This window comes from Sus scrofa, chromosome 11 (genome assembly GCF_054392235.1).
Source record: "Sus scrofa isolate SSC_HxYL_T2T_F1_AM1 chromosome 11, Sscrofa_HxYL_maternal_Yorkshire_Landrace_v2.0, whole genome shotgun sequence".
NCBI classification, from domain to species: Eukaryota; Metazoa; Chordata; class Mammalia; order Artiodactyla; family Suidae; genus Sus; species Sus scrofa.
Genome location: NC_139393.1, coordinates 20,775,775 through 20,792,077, shown reverse-complemented (window position 1 = coordinate 20,792,077; position 16,303 = coordinate 20,775,775). Strand labels below are relative to the sequence as shown.

Here is a 16,303-nt window from a genome sequence, read left to right as displayed (position 1 = left end):
TCAAGATTCCTGAGGCAAGACAATGAAATGAGCTGGGAGGGAAAATTAGAAGCAGGAAAAGCACAGTTTAATAGTGCAATAAATCATCCTGCCATAATAATATCATGTCTATAAATTGGGATTTTCCCCTCTTAGAGAATTTTTGAAAATTCCACAGAAGGAAATCAAGGGTGCAATTATTTTATATTCCATATGAAAAACAAAAGTGTGTGTGTTTGTGTGAAATACATATATACAGATAACATATATATACATACAGATATGCAACTATGTGGTGTGTATGTATATCTTATATATACACACAAGATATATATACATACAGATACATATATACATGCATATATATACGCATATGCACTGTTTATTCAAGTATATATAGAAAGCATATGCAAATGGGCATGCAAGATATATATGTATGTACATACAATATGTATACACAACACACATACACACAATTTAATTGTGTGTTTCCATTATAGAGTCACAAATCCCTACCAAATGATCAGAATTTAATTTCTCTTTGTCTTTTCAATACAATCCTGAGTTCCATCATTTGTAAAATAAAGCATAGCTAACATTTGAGAATATTCTTCTCCTTGCCACCTTATCTTTCTTTCATTCATTCCATTTTTCTTTCAAGTTTTGTCCAGCTATGATTTTTTTTAATGTATGTATGGCTATGTTCATTTATATTTCAATTATTGTTGTAAAATTTGCTTTTGACAGAAATATCGGGTCCAAATATTTGCTGCCTCCCTCCGTGAGGGGCACTGCCCTGAACTTAGTGGAGACCTGTGACATGGGGGGCATGGTTCTAACCTAGGGGAGCTGTCCATCAAGAGGGTTAGATGGGGTAGGTTTCTGACAAGTCGGATGGAAAATCAAGAACAAGTAATGACTGAGAAAAAGGAAAAAAGCCAGGGTGGGGGTTCAAGGAAATACAGGAAGTTTGAAAGATGAACCAGGAAGTTCCCGCTGTGGCACAGTAGGTTAAGAATCCAACTGCTATGGTGGCTTGGGTTCAACCAGGCACAGCGGGTTAAGGGATCTGATATTGCTGCAGCTGTGGTGAAAGTCTCAGCTGTGGCTTGGATGCAATCCCTAGCTTGGGAACTTCGTATGCCATGGGTGCAGCCATCAAAAAAAAAAAAAAAAAGATAAACTGGGTTGAGACAGGCAACTTAGATAAAGAAAGCAGGAGTAGAGTTGCATTTTGTGTACCAGAGAGCTTGAAGATCCCAGAGAATGTAAATTTGGAAACCCAAGGATCTCTCTCAAATTTGGCCTTTGACAAAGTACAATTGAGAATCCTTTGTGAAAAGCAGCCTTTCTCAGAGAAACTGAAAAGGGCTAACAACTGCCGGAGTCTTTGGCCTCTGAGAAGTAGAATTCCCCTTGCAGAGGGCAAGATGCCTTTGTACCTGGGAGAAGACACTAACTTGGTCTCCAGCAACCTCAGCAAGCCAGGAGTTTTGGAAGAAGAGGTCAAATGAGTGAAGGCAAAATAGATAGTAAACCCTGGAGTCATAGCTGGGAGGAACGGAAGATTATTTGGTCTTGTCCCCTGACTTGACAGAGGAGGAAACTGGTCCAAGAAGAGGTGCGATGTGTTCAGGGCCACATGGGTCACGAGTGGCGAACCTCTTTGAGAACCCAGATGGAACTACCTCTTCTGATGTATCTGAAAAATGTTTGGGTTTTTCCAAGCATTCCATGGCTTTTGTCTTAAAGATAATGAAGTCATTTCTTGGATTGAGGGGGGAAAAATACTTATTCAAGTGACAGCACTTAAGGATTCAAGGTTTATCATGCTTGAGAAGTAACAGTAAATAAAAGCGATCAATCATTGCCTAGATTATAGAAGTGACTCCCAGGGGAGAAAAACAAGTTAAAAGAGGAAGCAGGATTACGCTTAACTCATGTCATACTCTTGAAACATTTCTCTGTTTTCTGGAATCTCTTATTGTCACTGCATACATTTCTCGTGCTTTAGAGAAAACCGAGGTTTCTTTCTTTTCTTTTTTTTTTTTTTACCCTCAAGATTGATTCTCGGTCAGGGAGACTTCATCAAACCATATATTGAATTGCATTCCTGAATTCTCTATGTTCTACTTTAAGTAGATCCCCACTGTAAAAGCCAGCTTATTATGATTTTTAGTTATCTCCTGAACACTGGCATAGGTTTGAGAATAAATGGCCCAACCCTGTATGCATTTTCTTTTCTACTGTGGATAGAAACACTAACTTGTTGGGGAATTTCCATCAAGAAGGAAAACTACTTAGAGATAATGAAATAGCAGAGTTTCAGTGTGAAAGTGTATGCCCTATTATATAATATGCATTAAGATTTCCTGGTATATCTATTGTCAGTTTGGTAGATTATTCCCCAGAATTGTCTGTGCCACATAAGTTAATAGAAGCCAGTGGCCCTTTCCACTAGTACAGCAGTTGCAATTTTCTGCCTATTGAGAAACAGTTCCGCCTCTGCAGAAACAAGAAAAAATTAACCCCCAAACCAAAATGGATCAGAGCAATACTTATGAGTCTAGAGTTATTCTATTATAATTTCTAGGACTTGGAAATCCTGAAAGTGTCTTTGGATTCCTCAAATCAACACAGAGTTTGTGAGGTGTTGGGGTACATTTTCAGAGAGTACGGCTTTGAAGAAATAAAGGTTATGGAGTTGCCATTGTGGCTCAGTGGGTTAAGAACCTGATGTAGTGTCTATGAGGATGTGGGTTCAATCCCTGGCCTTGCTCATTGGGTTAGGGATCTGGCGTTGCCATGAGCTGTGGGGTAGGTCACAGATGTGGCTCGGATCCCATGTGGCTGTGGCTGTTGCTGTAGCTGAGGCCGGCAGCTGCTAGCCTACTTAACCCCTAACCTGGGAATTTCCATATCCTGCAGGTACGGCCCTAAAAAAAGAAAAAAAAATTAAAAAAGAAATAAAGGTTCTGAGGAGAAGGACCTTGCAAATTAAAAAGAGCTTCATAATTTAAATTCACATGTAAAAGAGCTATTCATCAACATTTCAAGGTCCCTGAACAAAGTTTTTCTTGGCCAGGGGACCAGTAGTTCCCCTGCTAGCTGTGTAACCATCGGCAAGCTGTCAGCTCTGTCTTTCTATGCTTAATTTAGTTCCTTTACCAGTAAGATGGGATTAGTGAAAGAATTTTCTTCACAGTATTCTTGGGGTTCGGTGAGTTAGGACTAGTAAGTCCCCTAGAGCAAGGCCTGGTTTACAGGGGAGAAAAATTTAATCAATGCTGGCTCTGTTCCGGGTAGACCACTGCTCACCTTCTGGTGGTCTCTTCAACAGCCGGGAAGCTCAATACCTAAGAGGTGATCTCGGCAAGCCCCTTCCTTCCTCAGGGGCTCAGTTGCATTCTCACTAAATGAATCAGCTTCACCATTTTCTCCAGTGTCCAGTTGGGGTGAAATTCATTTAGTGGTCCTGACCGCCTAACAGCATTTTTTACTGAAGCAAATTGAAATGGATAGAAAAGGACACATCAGAGAACCTCATATATACTTAAGCATTGCTTCGTGATGCTTTTGTTTCCATATATTTGGGGAGGGTACTAGATTGAAATGAAAAATGAGTATTTTACTGGTCATGCTCCATTTATTTGTTAGTCACTGGATTCTGTGATATCCCAAGTTTCCTTTTCTCTTGAGGGATTGAATATTTGGGAAGGAGCAAAGTCCTGGACAGCAGGACCCTGGAGATGGAGCCAAGAGGCTCTGCTGGGCATGACCCTTCCAACCTCTGTGACATGTGGGGACAGTCTCCGTCTCTCCTCGACCTGTTACAAGGAAGGAATAGATGAGACAACGTATTATCAGTTAAGTATTGTTATAAAATTTGCGTATTGATTCTGAGCACGGAAATGTCTTTTGCCTTAGGACCCCTCTTTCTGCATCATCTGTTGCCTTCACTCCATGCCTTTCCTTAGGTCAGCCCCTTGGCTTGAAACACCTGTCCCGTTTTCACTATCTTGCTCATCTTCTAAGACTTGGCTCAGGCACCATCTCCCTCATGGCACCTTCTCTAAACTCCAGATCGTATTCCAATAGTATCCCCAAAGTATATCTCTTTTTACTTACCACCGTTGCTTTTTTTTTTTTTTTGGCTGTCCCATGGCATATGGCGTTCCTGGCCAAGGATCAGACCCAAGACACAGTTTTAACCTAAGCTGCAGCTGCAGCAATGCCAGATCGTTAACCCACTGAGCTGGGCTGGGGGTTGAACCTGTGTCTCAGTGCTTCCAAGACACTGCCAATCCCATTGTGCCACAGCGGGAACTCCTACTTACCACATTTTAAAGTAAAAATTGTTCATGAATCTGACACCCTTACTAGGCCATTACACTTCTCATCTTCCTACTTAATGTTTCATTTCCAAACCTTAGCCCAGTATCTGCATGTGCTGGGCACCCTGTAAACTATTTGCTGGGCTAAACTGAACTGCCTTTATTCCTGCTTGTTTATCTTCCTGTTAATTCACTCTGATTCCCTACTCCCTTTCCAACATAGTTGCAATATTTTTCCTATCCCTTATCTCTTTGCTAGCTTGTAACATGGCATAAATAATAGCTAATTGGGCAGCAACAATTACCTCTTTGGTCTTCCTTCTTGCAGCGTCTCCAAGGGAGGCTATTCTAAAAGTGTATTCGGAAAGGAGAAACAGTAATTGTGGCAGAGACATAATAGCCAGATGAGAACGGTGGTGAAGTCAAGTTATTTACACATTGTGACATTGAACTGGAAGACCAAACATGAATATGCAGGCAAAGGAGGAGTCAGGGGGAAAGCTTGGAGCATGGAGGTGATTTGCAGAAGGACAGTCTGGTCCAAGCCTCTGCGTCTTTTCCTCATGTGCCCACAGCCCAGAGGGGAGAGAAGGTACTGCGTTCACTATGGCACCACGATTAAGCTCCTCCCTCTGCCCAGAGAAAAAGGGAGACCCCAGTGGCCTGATGACTCTTCAGTCATTACCCAGCCACCCTGACCTGAAAACCTCTGATCCTGCATCCGACATATAAATAATTCACAAAGCAATTTCCAGGCAGCCATGTTAGTGCAACCCAGAAATCAATACAGCCCTGAGCACAAGGACAGATGCTTTTGCAAACCCCAAGTCTGATCCGATGGTTACATCACTCTCTGGCTGTGGAATGTCTCATTTCTTGTCACTGCCGAGATGCTGGGTTGATATATCAGGCGAAAGAGGTAACAGTCACCTTCTCCTGGCTGTTAGCTGATTCTTGTGAGAGCACAGGTTACAAAAACATCTGGTTTGTCTCCCATGCATTTATCTGTTTATTCATGCATGGAGGTTTGTTCCAGGGGTAACTCAGGCATATCATATTCCGGGTTCTAATAAATTGAAAATTGCTTCTGCTGAGATTTTGACAAGTTATTTTCCTGCTGGGAAGCAGTCAAGACTTGTCTGTCTTTCACAGAACATTTAAAGTGGCTTCCACTGTGTCAGGTACACTGCAAACAATTTACTGTGTTATACCTTCAAGGGAGGTTCAGTATGTTTTTCAGAGCTCCAGGCCATCCAATTTGCTATTTAGTGTATATTACCAATTTCAATTGTTTGTCTGCCAACTCTCTAAAAGGTACTGTAATAATAATAACAACAACAATATTAATAACACCACATGGTGCCTTTCCTCTTGAATGAACCTTCACTTGTCTTGCAGATGGCATGAATGGAGAGCGAATGGCATGCTGTCATTCAGCTAAGTTCTATCTCCACCCTTTCAAGTGCCTGGTTGCAAACAAAGCGTTGTCTCATGAATTATCTTATTTGACCCCCACAATGGAATGATAAGTCTGTTGGTGGGGAATAGCATTATCTTCAACTGACAGAAGAATGAACATTGTCTTAAAGATTTTTGGCGTTCCCGTCATGGCTCAGCAGTAACGAAACCAACTAGTATCCATGAGGACACAGGTTCAATCCCTGGCCTCGTTCAGTGCGGTTGAGGATCTGGCATTGCCGTGAGTTGTGGCATTGGCACATGGCTCGGATCCCGTGTTGCTGTGGTGGTGGTGGTGTAGGGCAGCAGCTGCAGCTCCGATTTGACCCCTAGCCTGGGAACGTCCATATGCCATGATGCAGTCTTAAAAACACACACAGCAAAAATTAATCAGCATACCAAGCGGTGGGTTTAGAAAGGGAAAGGGCCAATACCCAGATCATCTGACCTACATCCAGCGCCCTTTGTGCTGTCTTGTAACCTGTGGCCCAGCCCTGGGGGTCTTTCCAACAGCTCTAGTTACTTCTTTCATGTTACACGAACTTGAGTTTGGTCTTCCCTTTTGAACTATAATTTTCTCCAAATATATGCCCAGGAGGAATCTTGATGGACTGAAGAGGAGAGCAGCACTTGTGCTCTTCCTGGCTGGCGATCACCTAGGAGAGCTAAGGGTCCACAGTTAAAGTCACTGCGACATAATTTGAGGTCATTAGGGGGCCTTTTCAGAGTGTTTGCTCTAATAAAAGAAAAGGATTGAAAAAACTGTTTTCCTTGCTGCACTTTTTGGTTCCTTTTTGGGACGTTGTGACATTTAGAGTGTGGCCCAGTTGTTTTGGGACCAAGTGGGCAGACATTTCTGGCATAAAGCCAGTGGCTTTCCGAAAAGATGGGAAGTACCTGTGTCTCTGAGGACACCAGTGAGTTTCTAAACCAACCACATCTACCTCTGGACTGCTTGTTAACATGTTTATGTTTAAATTGTCCTGATCGGATTTTCTGTTACTGGCACTTTGCATTCTAACTGATGGACAGCTGTTCTTTATCTGTACTGTTCTTTTTTTAAAAAAAAAAATAGCGGAGTATAGTTGATTTAACATGTTGTATTAGTTTCAGGTGTACAGCAATATGACTTAGTTTTATATACATCCTTTATTTTTTTTTCCCATATGGGTTATTACAGAATATTGAGTAGATTTCCTTGTGCTTTATGGTAAGTCCTTGTTAATTATCTATTGTATATGCAGTAGTGTGTGTGTTATACCCATTCTCCCAATTTTCCTCCCTTCCACCGTTTCTCTTACATAAACTAAAAGTTTGATTTGGAAATCTGTGAGCTTGTTTCTGTTTTATAAATAACTTCTTTTGTATCATTTTATTAGATCCTGTGTATAAGTGATATCATATGATATTTGTTCTTCTCTGACTTATTTCACTTGTACAGTTATTTCTAGGTCCATCCATGTTGCTGCAAATAGCATGATTTCATTTTTTATGACTGAGTAATATTCCATTGCATATAAATACTCTATCTTGTTTATCTATTCCTCTGATGTTGGACATTTAGGTTGCTTCCATGTCTTGGCTATCATAAATAGTGCTGCAATAAATATTGGGGTGCAAGTATCATTTTGAACTATAATTTTCTCCAAATATATGCCCAGGAATGGGATTGCTGTATCATATGGTAGTTCTATATTTACTTTATAAGGAACCTCCATACTGTTCTTCATAGTGGTTGTACTATTTTATATTCCCACCAACAGTACAGGAGGGTTCCCTTTTCTCCATACCCTCTCCAGCATTTATTGTTTGTAGACTTTTTTTTTTTTTCTTTTTGCCTTTTCTAGGGCCACACCTGAGGCATATGGAGGTTCCCAGGCTAGGGGTCTAATCAGAGCTTTAGCCGCTGGCCTACACCAGAGCCACAAAACCTGGGATCCGAGCCGCGTCTGTGACCTACACCACAGCACATGGCCACGCCAGATCGTTAACCCACTGAACAAGGCCAGGGACCGAACTTGCAACCTCATGGTTCCTAGTCAGATTCGTTAACCACTGCGCCACAACGGGAACTCCTGTTTGTAGACTTTTGATGATAGCCATTCTGACTGGTGTGAAATGATCCCTCATTGTAGTTTTGATTTGCATTTCTCTAATAATTGGGGATGTTGAGCATCTCTTCATGTTCTTTTTGGCCATTTGTCTGTCTTTGGAGAAATGTCTATTTAGATCTTTTGACCATTTTTTGATTGAGCTATTTTTGGGGTTTTTTTTTTTTATAAAAAGCTGGATGAGCTGTTTTTGTATTTTGGAGAGTAATTCCTTGCAGTTGCTTCCTTTGCAAAGGTTTTCTCCCATTCTGTGGGTTGTCTCTTTTTTTTAATGGTTTCCTTTGCTGTATCTGTACTGTTCCTGAGAGAACAAATAAGGTGTCTAGCAAACTTGAGGTTTGTCCACTCTCCTCCAACTCCAGCAGGTGCTGTGACTCATGTTCCAGAGCCACAGGAGCCCTGTTTTGATACACCAGCTGCTCATCAAAAGAATCTGTAACACTCCCTGCTGAGGGTTGTCACAGCTGCTCAGGCACCTTTCCTTGTTCAGCTCTGCCTGCCTGGCCCTCCCTTTCCCTATGCTTTCTGCTTCTCCAGATGAGTGTTAGTTTCACCTTCGGTTTCTTCCCCACCCCCTTCTCCACCCCTTCAGCTTTTGCCTCCTTTCTGGTCTTCAACTGTTTGTTTACACCCTACACCTTGGCCGTGCTCTGCTCTCTGACATTTGTATGCATTTGATTTTAGCTCAAGGCTCTTGTTGTGGTTGCTTAATTATTAGGGTGTGATTCGTTGCCTTCTTATAGAACCTTATAGAAGAGAGCTAACGTTTATTGAGCGTTTAATATGTGGTCAGTATACTGACTTAGGAGGTTGCTACATTTAATCTTTAGAAGACGTCTGTGAAATAGGTATTATCTCCATTTCCATTAGTAGAAATCTCAGCATATAGGTAAACTACCCAAGGTCACACCTCTGGAAGAATGTACCCATGAGGCCAACCAGTTGAACTGGACTCCGAGACCTGTGTCTTCTGATAATAGGCATCACAGTATATGATGACTTCCTCCAACCTTAGTTTGTCTTCTCTGATCTTTCAGTGACTGGCTTAACCTAGACTCAGTTCTGACCACCAAATTCTCCTTCTGAATCTAATCTTAGAGAAGCATGGAAATGTTGCATATGTCCATCACATAATTACCTTTCCTCTGAAATGCCTTGGGTCCTGTTTGCTCTATGTCCAGGCAAGGTCATCTAATTCTGTTTAACTAATAAACACTAGAAAAGATAACTAGTGAGACTTTTGGCTAAGATACTTGGTTGTGAGGCATCAGTTGATTTTTGGTATCAGTTATTTTTTAAAGAGCACCTATCTAGTGTGACCTTAATACAAGTGTCAGCTGTGTGTTTCTTGAACAGACAGATCCATTTGGTGAAACACTTGATCTAAATTTGATATGATTTGGAGTATACATTTGTATGATGATACGCATTATACTTTTATTTATAATCAAAATTTTATCAGAAACTTAAATGCTCAGTGATAAAGGCTTAGCTAAATAAGTCATAGTATCCTTGATGGAATACCATATAGATCTTAACTATTTTACTTTGGGAAATATGTTATGACATAGGAAAATATAATGGAATATTAAATTTAAAAGTAGGGTTCTGGGTTACATACACTATAGGGCTTTGCATTCATAATGAATATACATGTTTATGTGTGTAAAATAAAAGACCAAATGGAAATATTACCATGATGTTACCTGTGATAAGATGTTGTTTATTTTAATTACTTTCTTTATTTTTTATTTTTTTTTGCTTTTTTAAAATTGTCTGCAATGCATAGATTTTATTTTATTAAATGTAACAAAAAACCATAAAGAGAAAAGTGATTTATAAGTAAATTCTCATTAATGTTCCTTAAAGAGTGAGCTTCCTATCTGATAAGGTTGAAAAAAATAATTTGATTTCTTAAAAAAACCCCACAACTTTTCAACAGCATACCTATTGCTTATAACACTGTGTAATTGTTTCTTTACAACAATGTATTGTATTTGTAATGTATTTTCATAATACAGTGAATAGAGGGGTTGCTGAGGTTTCTGTGGGGATTCATCCTACCTGTGGGCTTCCTCTGAGTCATTCCATGTCAAAGAGAGAATCGGGGTTTGACTTTCTTGTTCAAACTTCAGTGCAGTACATTACAGATGGGCTACATCAACAATGGGTAGATCAGTGACTGAGTAGTATTGTTTTAGATGGTGGTACATCCAGAGAGGAAAATGTCACCACTGATGTGACAGAAATTTGCTTGGGGAAGGGGACATGGAAGGTTGGCTGCATTTAATTGGATGATTGGGAAAGACTCTCTGGGGAGGTGATAAAATCAAATTAATTGAGAACTGACTTAGACGAAGTTCTCACCCAAGTAAAGATCTGGGGACAGAGAGTCGTTGTGATGGAATAGCAAATGCAGAGGCTGTCAGATAGGAAAGACCTTGACAAGGTCAATAAACAAAACCAAACAGACTATGGGCATGTGGATGGAGCTTAGAGAGGAAGGGGAGAGGAAGACAAGATGAGTTAGGGATGAGGGCAGTTCCCACATCCTATGGACCCTGGCAGGAGACTATTTTGTGTGCCATGTTTTCACATTGTGATGAAAGTCAATACACACAATAGAATAATAGAGCTTAAACATTCAGATTAACAGGGGCTGCCAGGCTCAGGATCTAAAAAGAAATTGAGTTGTGCCCCAGAAAAATTAGACTTGACAGAAATGACAGTTTTAATAAAATGGGAAAGTATAAATATTAAATGATATCTCGTAGTCTTACTGGTGGGTGAATGGTGACCATGGGAATAGTCAGAGAACAAAGAAAGTCTATGAATAGTTCTGTAGGCTGATAATGTTTTGATTTGGTCTTCAAGGAAAATTCAACAAATGTGGTCTGATAACCATGGCTGCAATGACTATGATAAATCAGGCAACTGTATCATTTCCTGATTTATGAAAGCAAGGTCAAAGAATCATCTGCTTACATTATGCTCTATATATTTGGCCAGCATGGCTAACTCATATTTTCAGGTAGTTCAATGATTATTGAGGGTACCACTCAAATTTTATGATCAAAATTTAGAAATCCTTGGTTTTCAATAGTGGCCTTCAACTTTTTAAATATATTGTTTTTAATGAGTAGTTTAAGGCTGACAGCAAAATCGAGGGGGGCATACAGAGATTTCCCATAGAATTCCTGAACTCAATTATCAACATCCTCCACCAGAGTGGTGCATTTGTTGCAATTGATGTACCTACACTGATATATCGTACTCACCCCAAATCTACAGTTTACGTTCAAGTTCATTCCTGATGTTGTAAGTGGCATGTATCCATGATTATGGCATCATACAGCATGTACTGACTGCTCTAACAATCCCCTGTGCTCTGTCTATTCATCTACCCCTCACCCAAGCCTTGGTAACCACTGATCTTTTTTACTGTCTTCATAGTTTTGCCTTTTCCAGAATATCATATAGCTGAAATCACACAGTATGTCGCCTTTTCCCATTGGCATCTTTTGTTTAGTAATATGTATTTAAATTTCCTCTATGTCTTTTCATGAGCTCATTTTTTTTTTTAGCCCTAAATAATATTCCCTCATCTGTATGTACCACCCACCGAAGGACATCTTGGTTACGTCCAAGTTTTAGCATTTAGGAATAAAGTGGTAGAAACATCCATGTGCAGGTTTTTGTATGGACATGTTTTTAAACTCCTTTCAGTAAATATTAAAGAGCACACCTGCAAGATCATGCTCTAAGAGTATGTTTAGTTTTGTAAGAAACGATCCAAGTGGCTGTACCATTGGGCATTCCCTCCTGCAGTGATACATTGTTTCACATTCTCACCAGCATTTGGTATTTCAAGCATTCTGGATTTTGACCATCCTAATAGGTGTGTCGTAGCATCTCATTTTAATCTGCATGTCCCCGATGACATGATGTAGAGTATCTTTTCTGTACATTTTCTGTCATCTGCATATCTTCTGTGGTGAGATGTTACTCAAGGTCTTTGACCCACATTTTAATGGGGTTGTTTTTTTCCTACCATGGAGTTTTAACAGTTTCTTGGTCCATTTTCAATAACAGTCCTTTATAAGGTGTGTTTTTTTGGCAAAGATTTTTCTCCCAGTCTTTGGTTTGTCTTCTCATTCTCCTGACAGTGTCTTTTGTGGAGAAGTTTTTAATCTGAATGAAGTCTAGCTTAGCAAGTACTTCTTTCATGGACATAGCTTTCAATTTATCACAGAAAATGTTCTGTACTGTTATGTATGGACAAAGCCTAAGCACTGTTTTGAAAAGAATACATATTCATTAGCTCTTCCTTGAAGAGAGTTCTTCAATCTAAAATATATCGGGTAGTTGCTTTCAGTTTCCACTTTAAATCAATCAAGCCTTATAAGAAGGCTGAAAGTTTGAAATTCAAATATCTTGAACATTTCCAAACATGCAAGCATTGTGCTTAGATTCATCTTACACGTCATTTCCAGGGAAAGGCTTAGGTTGGATCTAGAAGAGTTCATTGCTGGATGACCCAAGTTTGGAAAAATACATTTAACTTGAGAGGTCAGTGTGGTTCAAACCAGAAAGTAAAATACAAACTTTTTGAGTAATCACATTGGTAAATATATAGACAAATACAATAAGTAAGAAAATGTAAGTATAGTTGGGAATATGTCACCTTGTAGGGCTTCTTTCTGTGGCCAACTGGCTTTTCCCTGGTTTTATTTTGCACCTTTTGAAATGTGATATCACACTGACATAGATAAAACTTTTTCCAGTCTTTTGAGGCTATGAATACTTGATCACAGATTTCAGCAAGAGGAACACAAAACATGATTGAAACTTGGTCATATCAATATTGAATACATGTGAGGCATTAGCATTTTGGTTGATGGCTTAGTATTTGGTAAGAATGACCTTCATAGACTGCTGGATATGTAATTTCCAAAAATTAATTCCATTGTATTATAGCTGTTCATGTAATAAACCAGCAGCTACCTCTGTGATTTTTAATAAGAACATTTAAAACATTGCCTGCAATCCTTAGCCAGTAGATTTCATGAGTCATCAAAATAAGAAATGGCTGGATAGCCTCAAGTGTTTTGAGTTTTCTTATTCTTTTGGCTAGGTTTTGTGCATTCATTTTTCACTGACAACATTTTTGTGGTTATAAACAGTGTAATTAGAAATCCCAAAAGCTATTTAAATAAATCAGCTAAAAGTGTATGTCCTGAAAATTAGGACATCCACAAATTCATACGGGGCACATTGTATTTCAGATGAGTAGTTTAGACATCTCGATAAATATTTCACTATATGGTGCATCAAGAGGAAAAAACGTTATGTAGTTTTTGTTTTGTTTTGTTTATGTATTTAGTGTATTTGAATTGTCTCCTGTCCATATTGTCTTATAGCAACTTTGGATGTTTAGACGGGTGGTTATATTTTGCTGCTGCTACAAAGGAAGTTGAGGCTGTTTTAAGGCAAATCACACCCGTTGTGGTAATATTGTTGAAGGCTACTCTGGCACAGATGTGGCCTGCTTCTGTTTTGTTAACTCAGCCTTCTTCTGAAGGTGACCTCACAGTATCTATGTAGGTACATTGTCTTGAATTCGTCTCAGACTTAATTGGGGGTGTCACCACCTAGAAATTGATTTTCCTAGGCACCAGTGAAGGGCTGATACACTGTCATCACTCACTGCCTGGTCCTTTGGAGTTGAAGGTGGACAAGTCTATCATCCAGTGCTAAGCATCAACACTGGAGGGTATCATGGAATTTCAAGTTTAGAAGGGATTTTAAAGGTCATTTTGAAAACCTTTTTTTTTTTTTTTTTTTTTTTTTTTTTTTTTTTTTTGGTGACAGTTATAGGTTTATGGGAAGTTGAATAAATAGTACTGAGAGGTCCGAGATCATTTGTGTTAATGATCCACCTTGCCTTGCATGATCTATCCTTCTGGAATGGAGGCAATTCTGTCCTGAAGATTTAACCATCAGGATACTGAAACAGGTGTCCAGATCAAAGGACCAACTTAACAGCTCATAGAAGCTAGTGAAAGTAACACCCATGACCCAACAAGGAAAATCCTTATCCAAGTGGCTTCAATTAGAGAACAGGCAGTGATGACACTGGAACTTACAAAGAGGGCGCCTTTAATTCCAGAGTTGGGGTGGGGGGGACAAGTATATATGCAGTCACCTGGTTTCAAATTCTGTCTCTGTCATTTAATCAGCTATCTAATCCTGAGGGGATAACATTGTTTTGTGTCTTTGTTTCCTCCTCTGTGGAATACCAATAATAATACCTTCCTCATATGGTTGTTACAAAAATTAAAATAGCTAATAAGTATAAGACACTTATACTCTGAGCAAGTGCTCAATACATTAAAATATTATCGTTATTGTTGATTTCATTTCACTTCTGAAAATATTAATACAGTTATTATGTGTGGCAGTTACATCCCATACAGTGCCTGTGAACACTGAATTAGCAAATATTGAACTATTGTCTTTCAGTGAAATCCAGGACTGGGTTCCTACAAACCTCTGGTCACAACATTTTTGTCAGTTGATCAATATATAACCTTGTTTTATGTGAATTTCTGTTTAAGGACACCTTATTATATATGTGTGCGTGTTAGATATTTTGTACAAGACTCAGATAAGCTTCCTTTAGGCTGAGTTATGGTACTCTTGGCCATGAGCTCAATATTGAATACTGTTTATATTATAGCATCGCATATAGACTAATTCATAATTATAATTCATAATATATATTATGCATTTTAATATAAATATTATAATTTATAGATAATGAACTTTGAAAACTCATGGCCAACAGCACTATAACTCAGGCCTGGAAGAAGCTTCTCTCACACGTGTATTTTCACCATAATGCATATCCCAGCTTTTCTTGCTTTTAGGGGCATCAGAAAGTCCAGTGCTGTTCTTGGAGGTGATTTTAAACAGCAAAATCACCAACAGAAAGCACAGAGATATGAAAAATGCAGCGCTGAATAAGCTGCAAAAAAGCACTCTTGCTTATATAATGAGAACTGAAAACCTTTGTTCCACTTCAGCCAAGAACTTGGGCACAGGATGGGGGGCACTTAAAGTTTTCACTAGTCTGCACATGCGCATGTCCGCCAAAACTTGAAAAAAACCTCAAGTATTGATTTGGGGGTTATAAATACATTTTAGTGAGTTTGATGAGTCACATGTAGGGAATTTGCAAGTGATGAGGATCAACTGTAGTAGTTCTTTCTGCCTACGCAAATGGGCTCTTACACTGAATCCTGAAAATGTAAGTGTAAAGGTCAGAGTATAAAATAAGGAGACCAGTTTATATGCATGTCTTGCGGACTCAAGGTCCCACCCATACCTCTGCTCTGGTCTCCTCCTCCTCAACCTCTGTTCTGCTCTGGGCCCTGTGCTGTTAAAGATCCCTGAAGGGGGATTTCCCTGGCGGCACAGCGAGTTGAGGATCCAGTGTTTTCACTGCTGTGGTGTGGGTTCGATTCCTGGCCTGGGAACTTCTGTATGCTGCAGGCACAGCCAAAAAAAAAAAAAAAAAAGCCAGAAAAAAAAGATCCCTGAACAGGATAGGGCCTCCTAGGCCTTTAGGGTAGAGTTCTCTCTGCCTTTGATGGGCCAAAGCAGAGCATCTAGCCTGCAGGCTCTGGCTTCATGTAGCCTGGGTGTGACAGCTCAGCTGCTGATGATACATGAGGCCTGGGGTAAGTCCTGCACCCTCACGGGCTATAAAATTGTGATAATGAAAGCATTTACCTAAAAGGATGCTGTGAGAATCAATGAGATCATGTTTAAAAAAAAAACACCATGCCTGACACATAGTATCATCCTGCATTTTCCTGTCTAATAGAATTTTTTTAATTTATTTTTATTTTTTTATCTTTTACACCTGCACTTGCAGCATAGGGAAGTTCTTGGGCTAGGGGTTGCGTCAGAGCTGCAGCTGTGGCACCACAGCCACAGCAACCCTGGATCTGAGCCACATCTACGCCTACACTGCAGCTCTCAGCAACACTGGATCCTTAGCCCACTGAGCAAGGCCAGGGAACAAACCCGCATCTTCACAGAGACAATGTCGGGTCCTTAACCTGCTGAGCTACAGCAGGAATCTCATTAGTAGGATTCTTTCAGCCTGCGTCCATGTCACTTCCTCTGTGCACATCTTGCAGATTCCTCAGGTATAACCAGTCATTTTTCCTCCCTGTTCCCAACTCTCTTTTGTCCATAACATTTCCTAAAGTACATGAGGAAATTCATGGCTGACAAGCCTCCCTCCCTGTTAGCTCTCTGAATGGGGAGACCCATCATTTCCATCTTTGTTTTCTGGGTGCCCTTCAGGAAGCAAGATCTACCATAGGTACTCACCAGTACTTGCTGAATACT

The 16,303-nt window shown here is 39.8% G+C and overlaps 1 long non-coding RNA gene across 1 annotated transcript in view; it reads left to right on the top strand.

The window, feature by feature from the left end:
* The window catches only part of LOC106505291 (uncharacterized), a 400,457-nt gene that overhangs the window by 215,166 nt on the left and 168,988 nt on the right, over window positions 1-16,303 (top strand). The gene's annotated exons all lie outside the window — the stretch shown is intronic.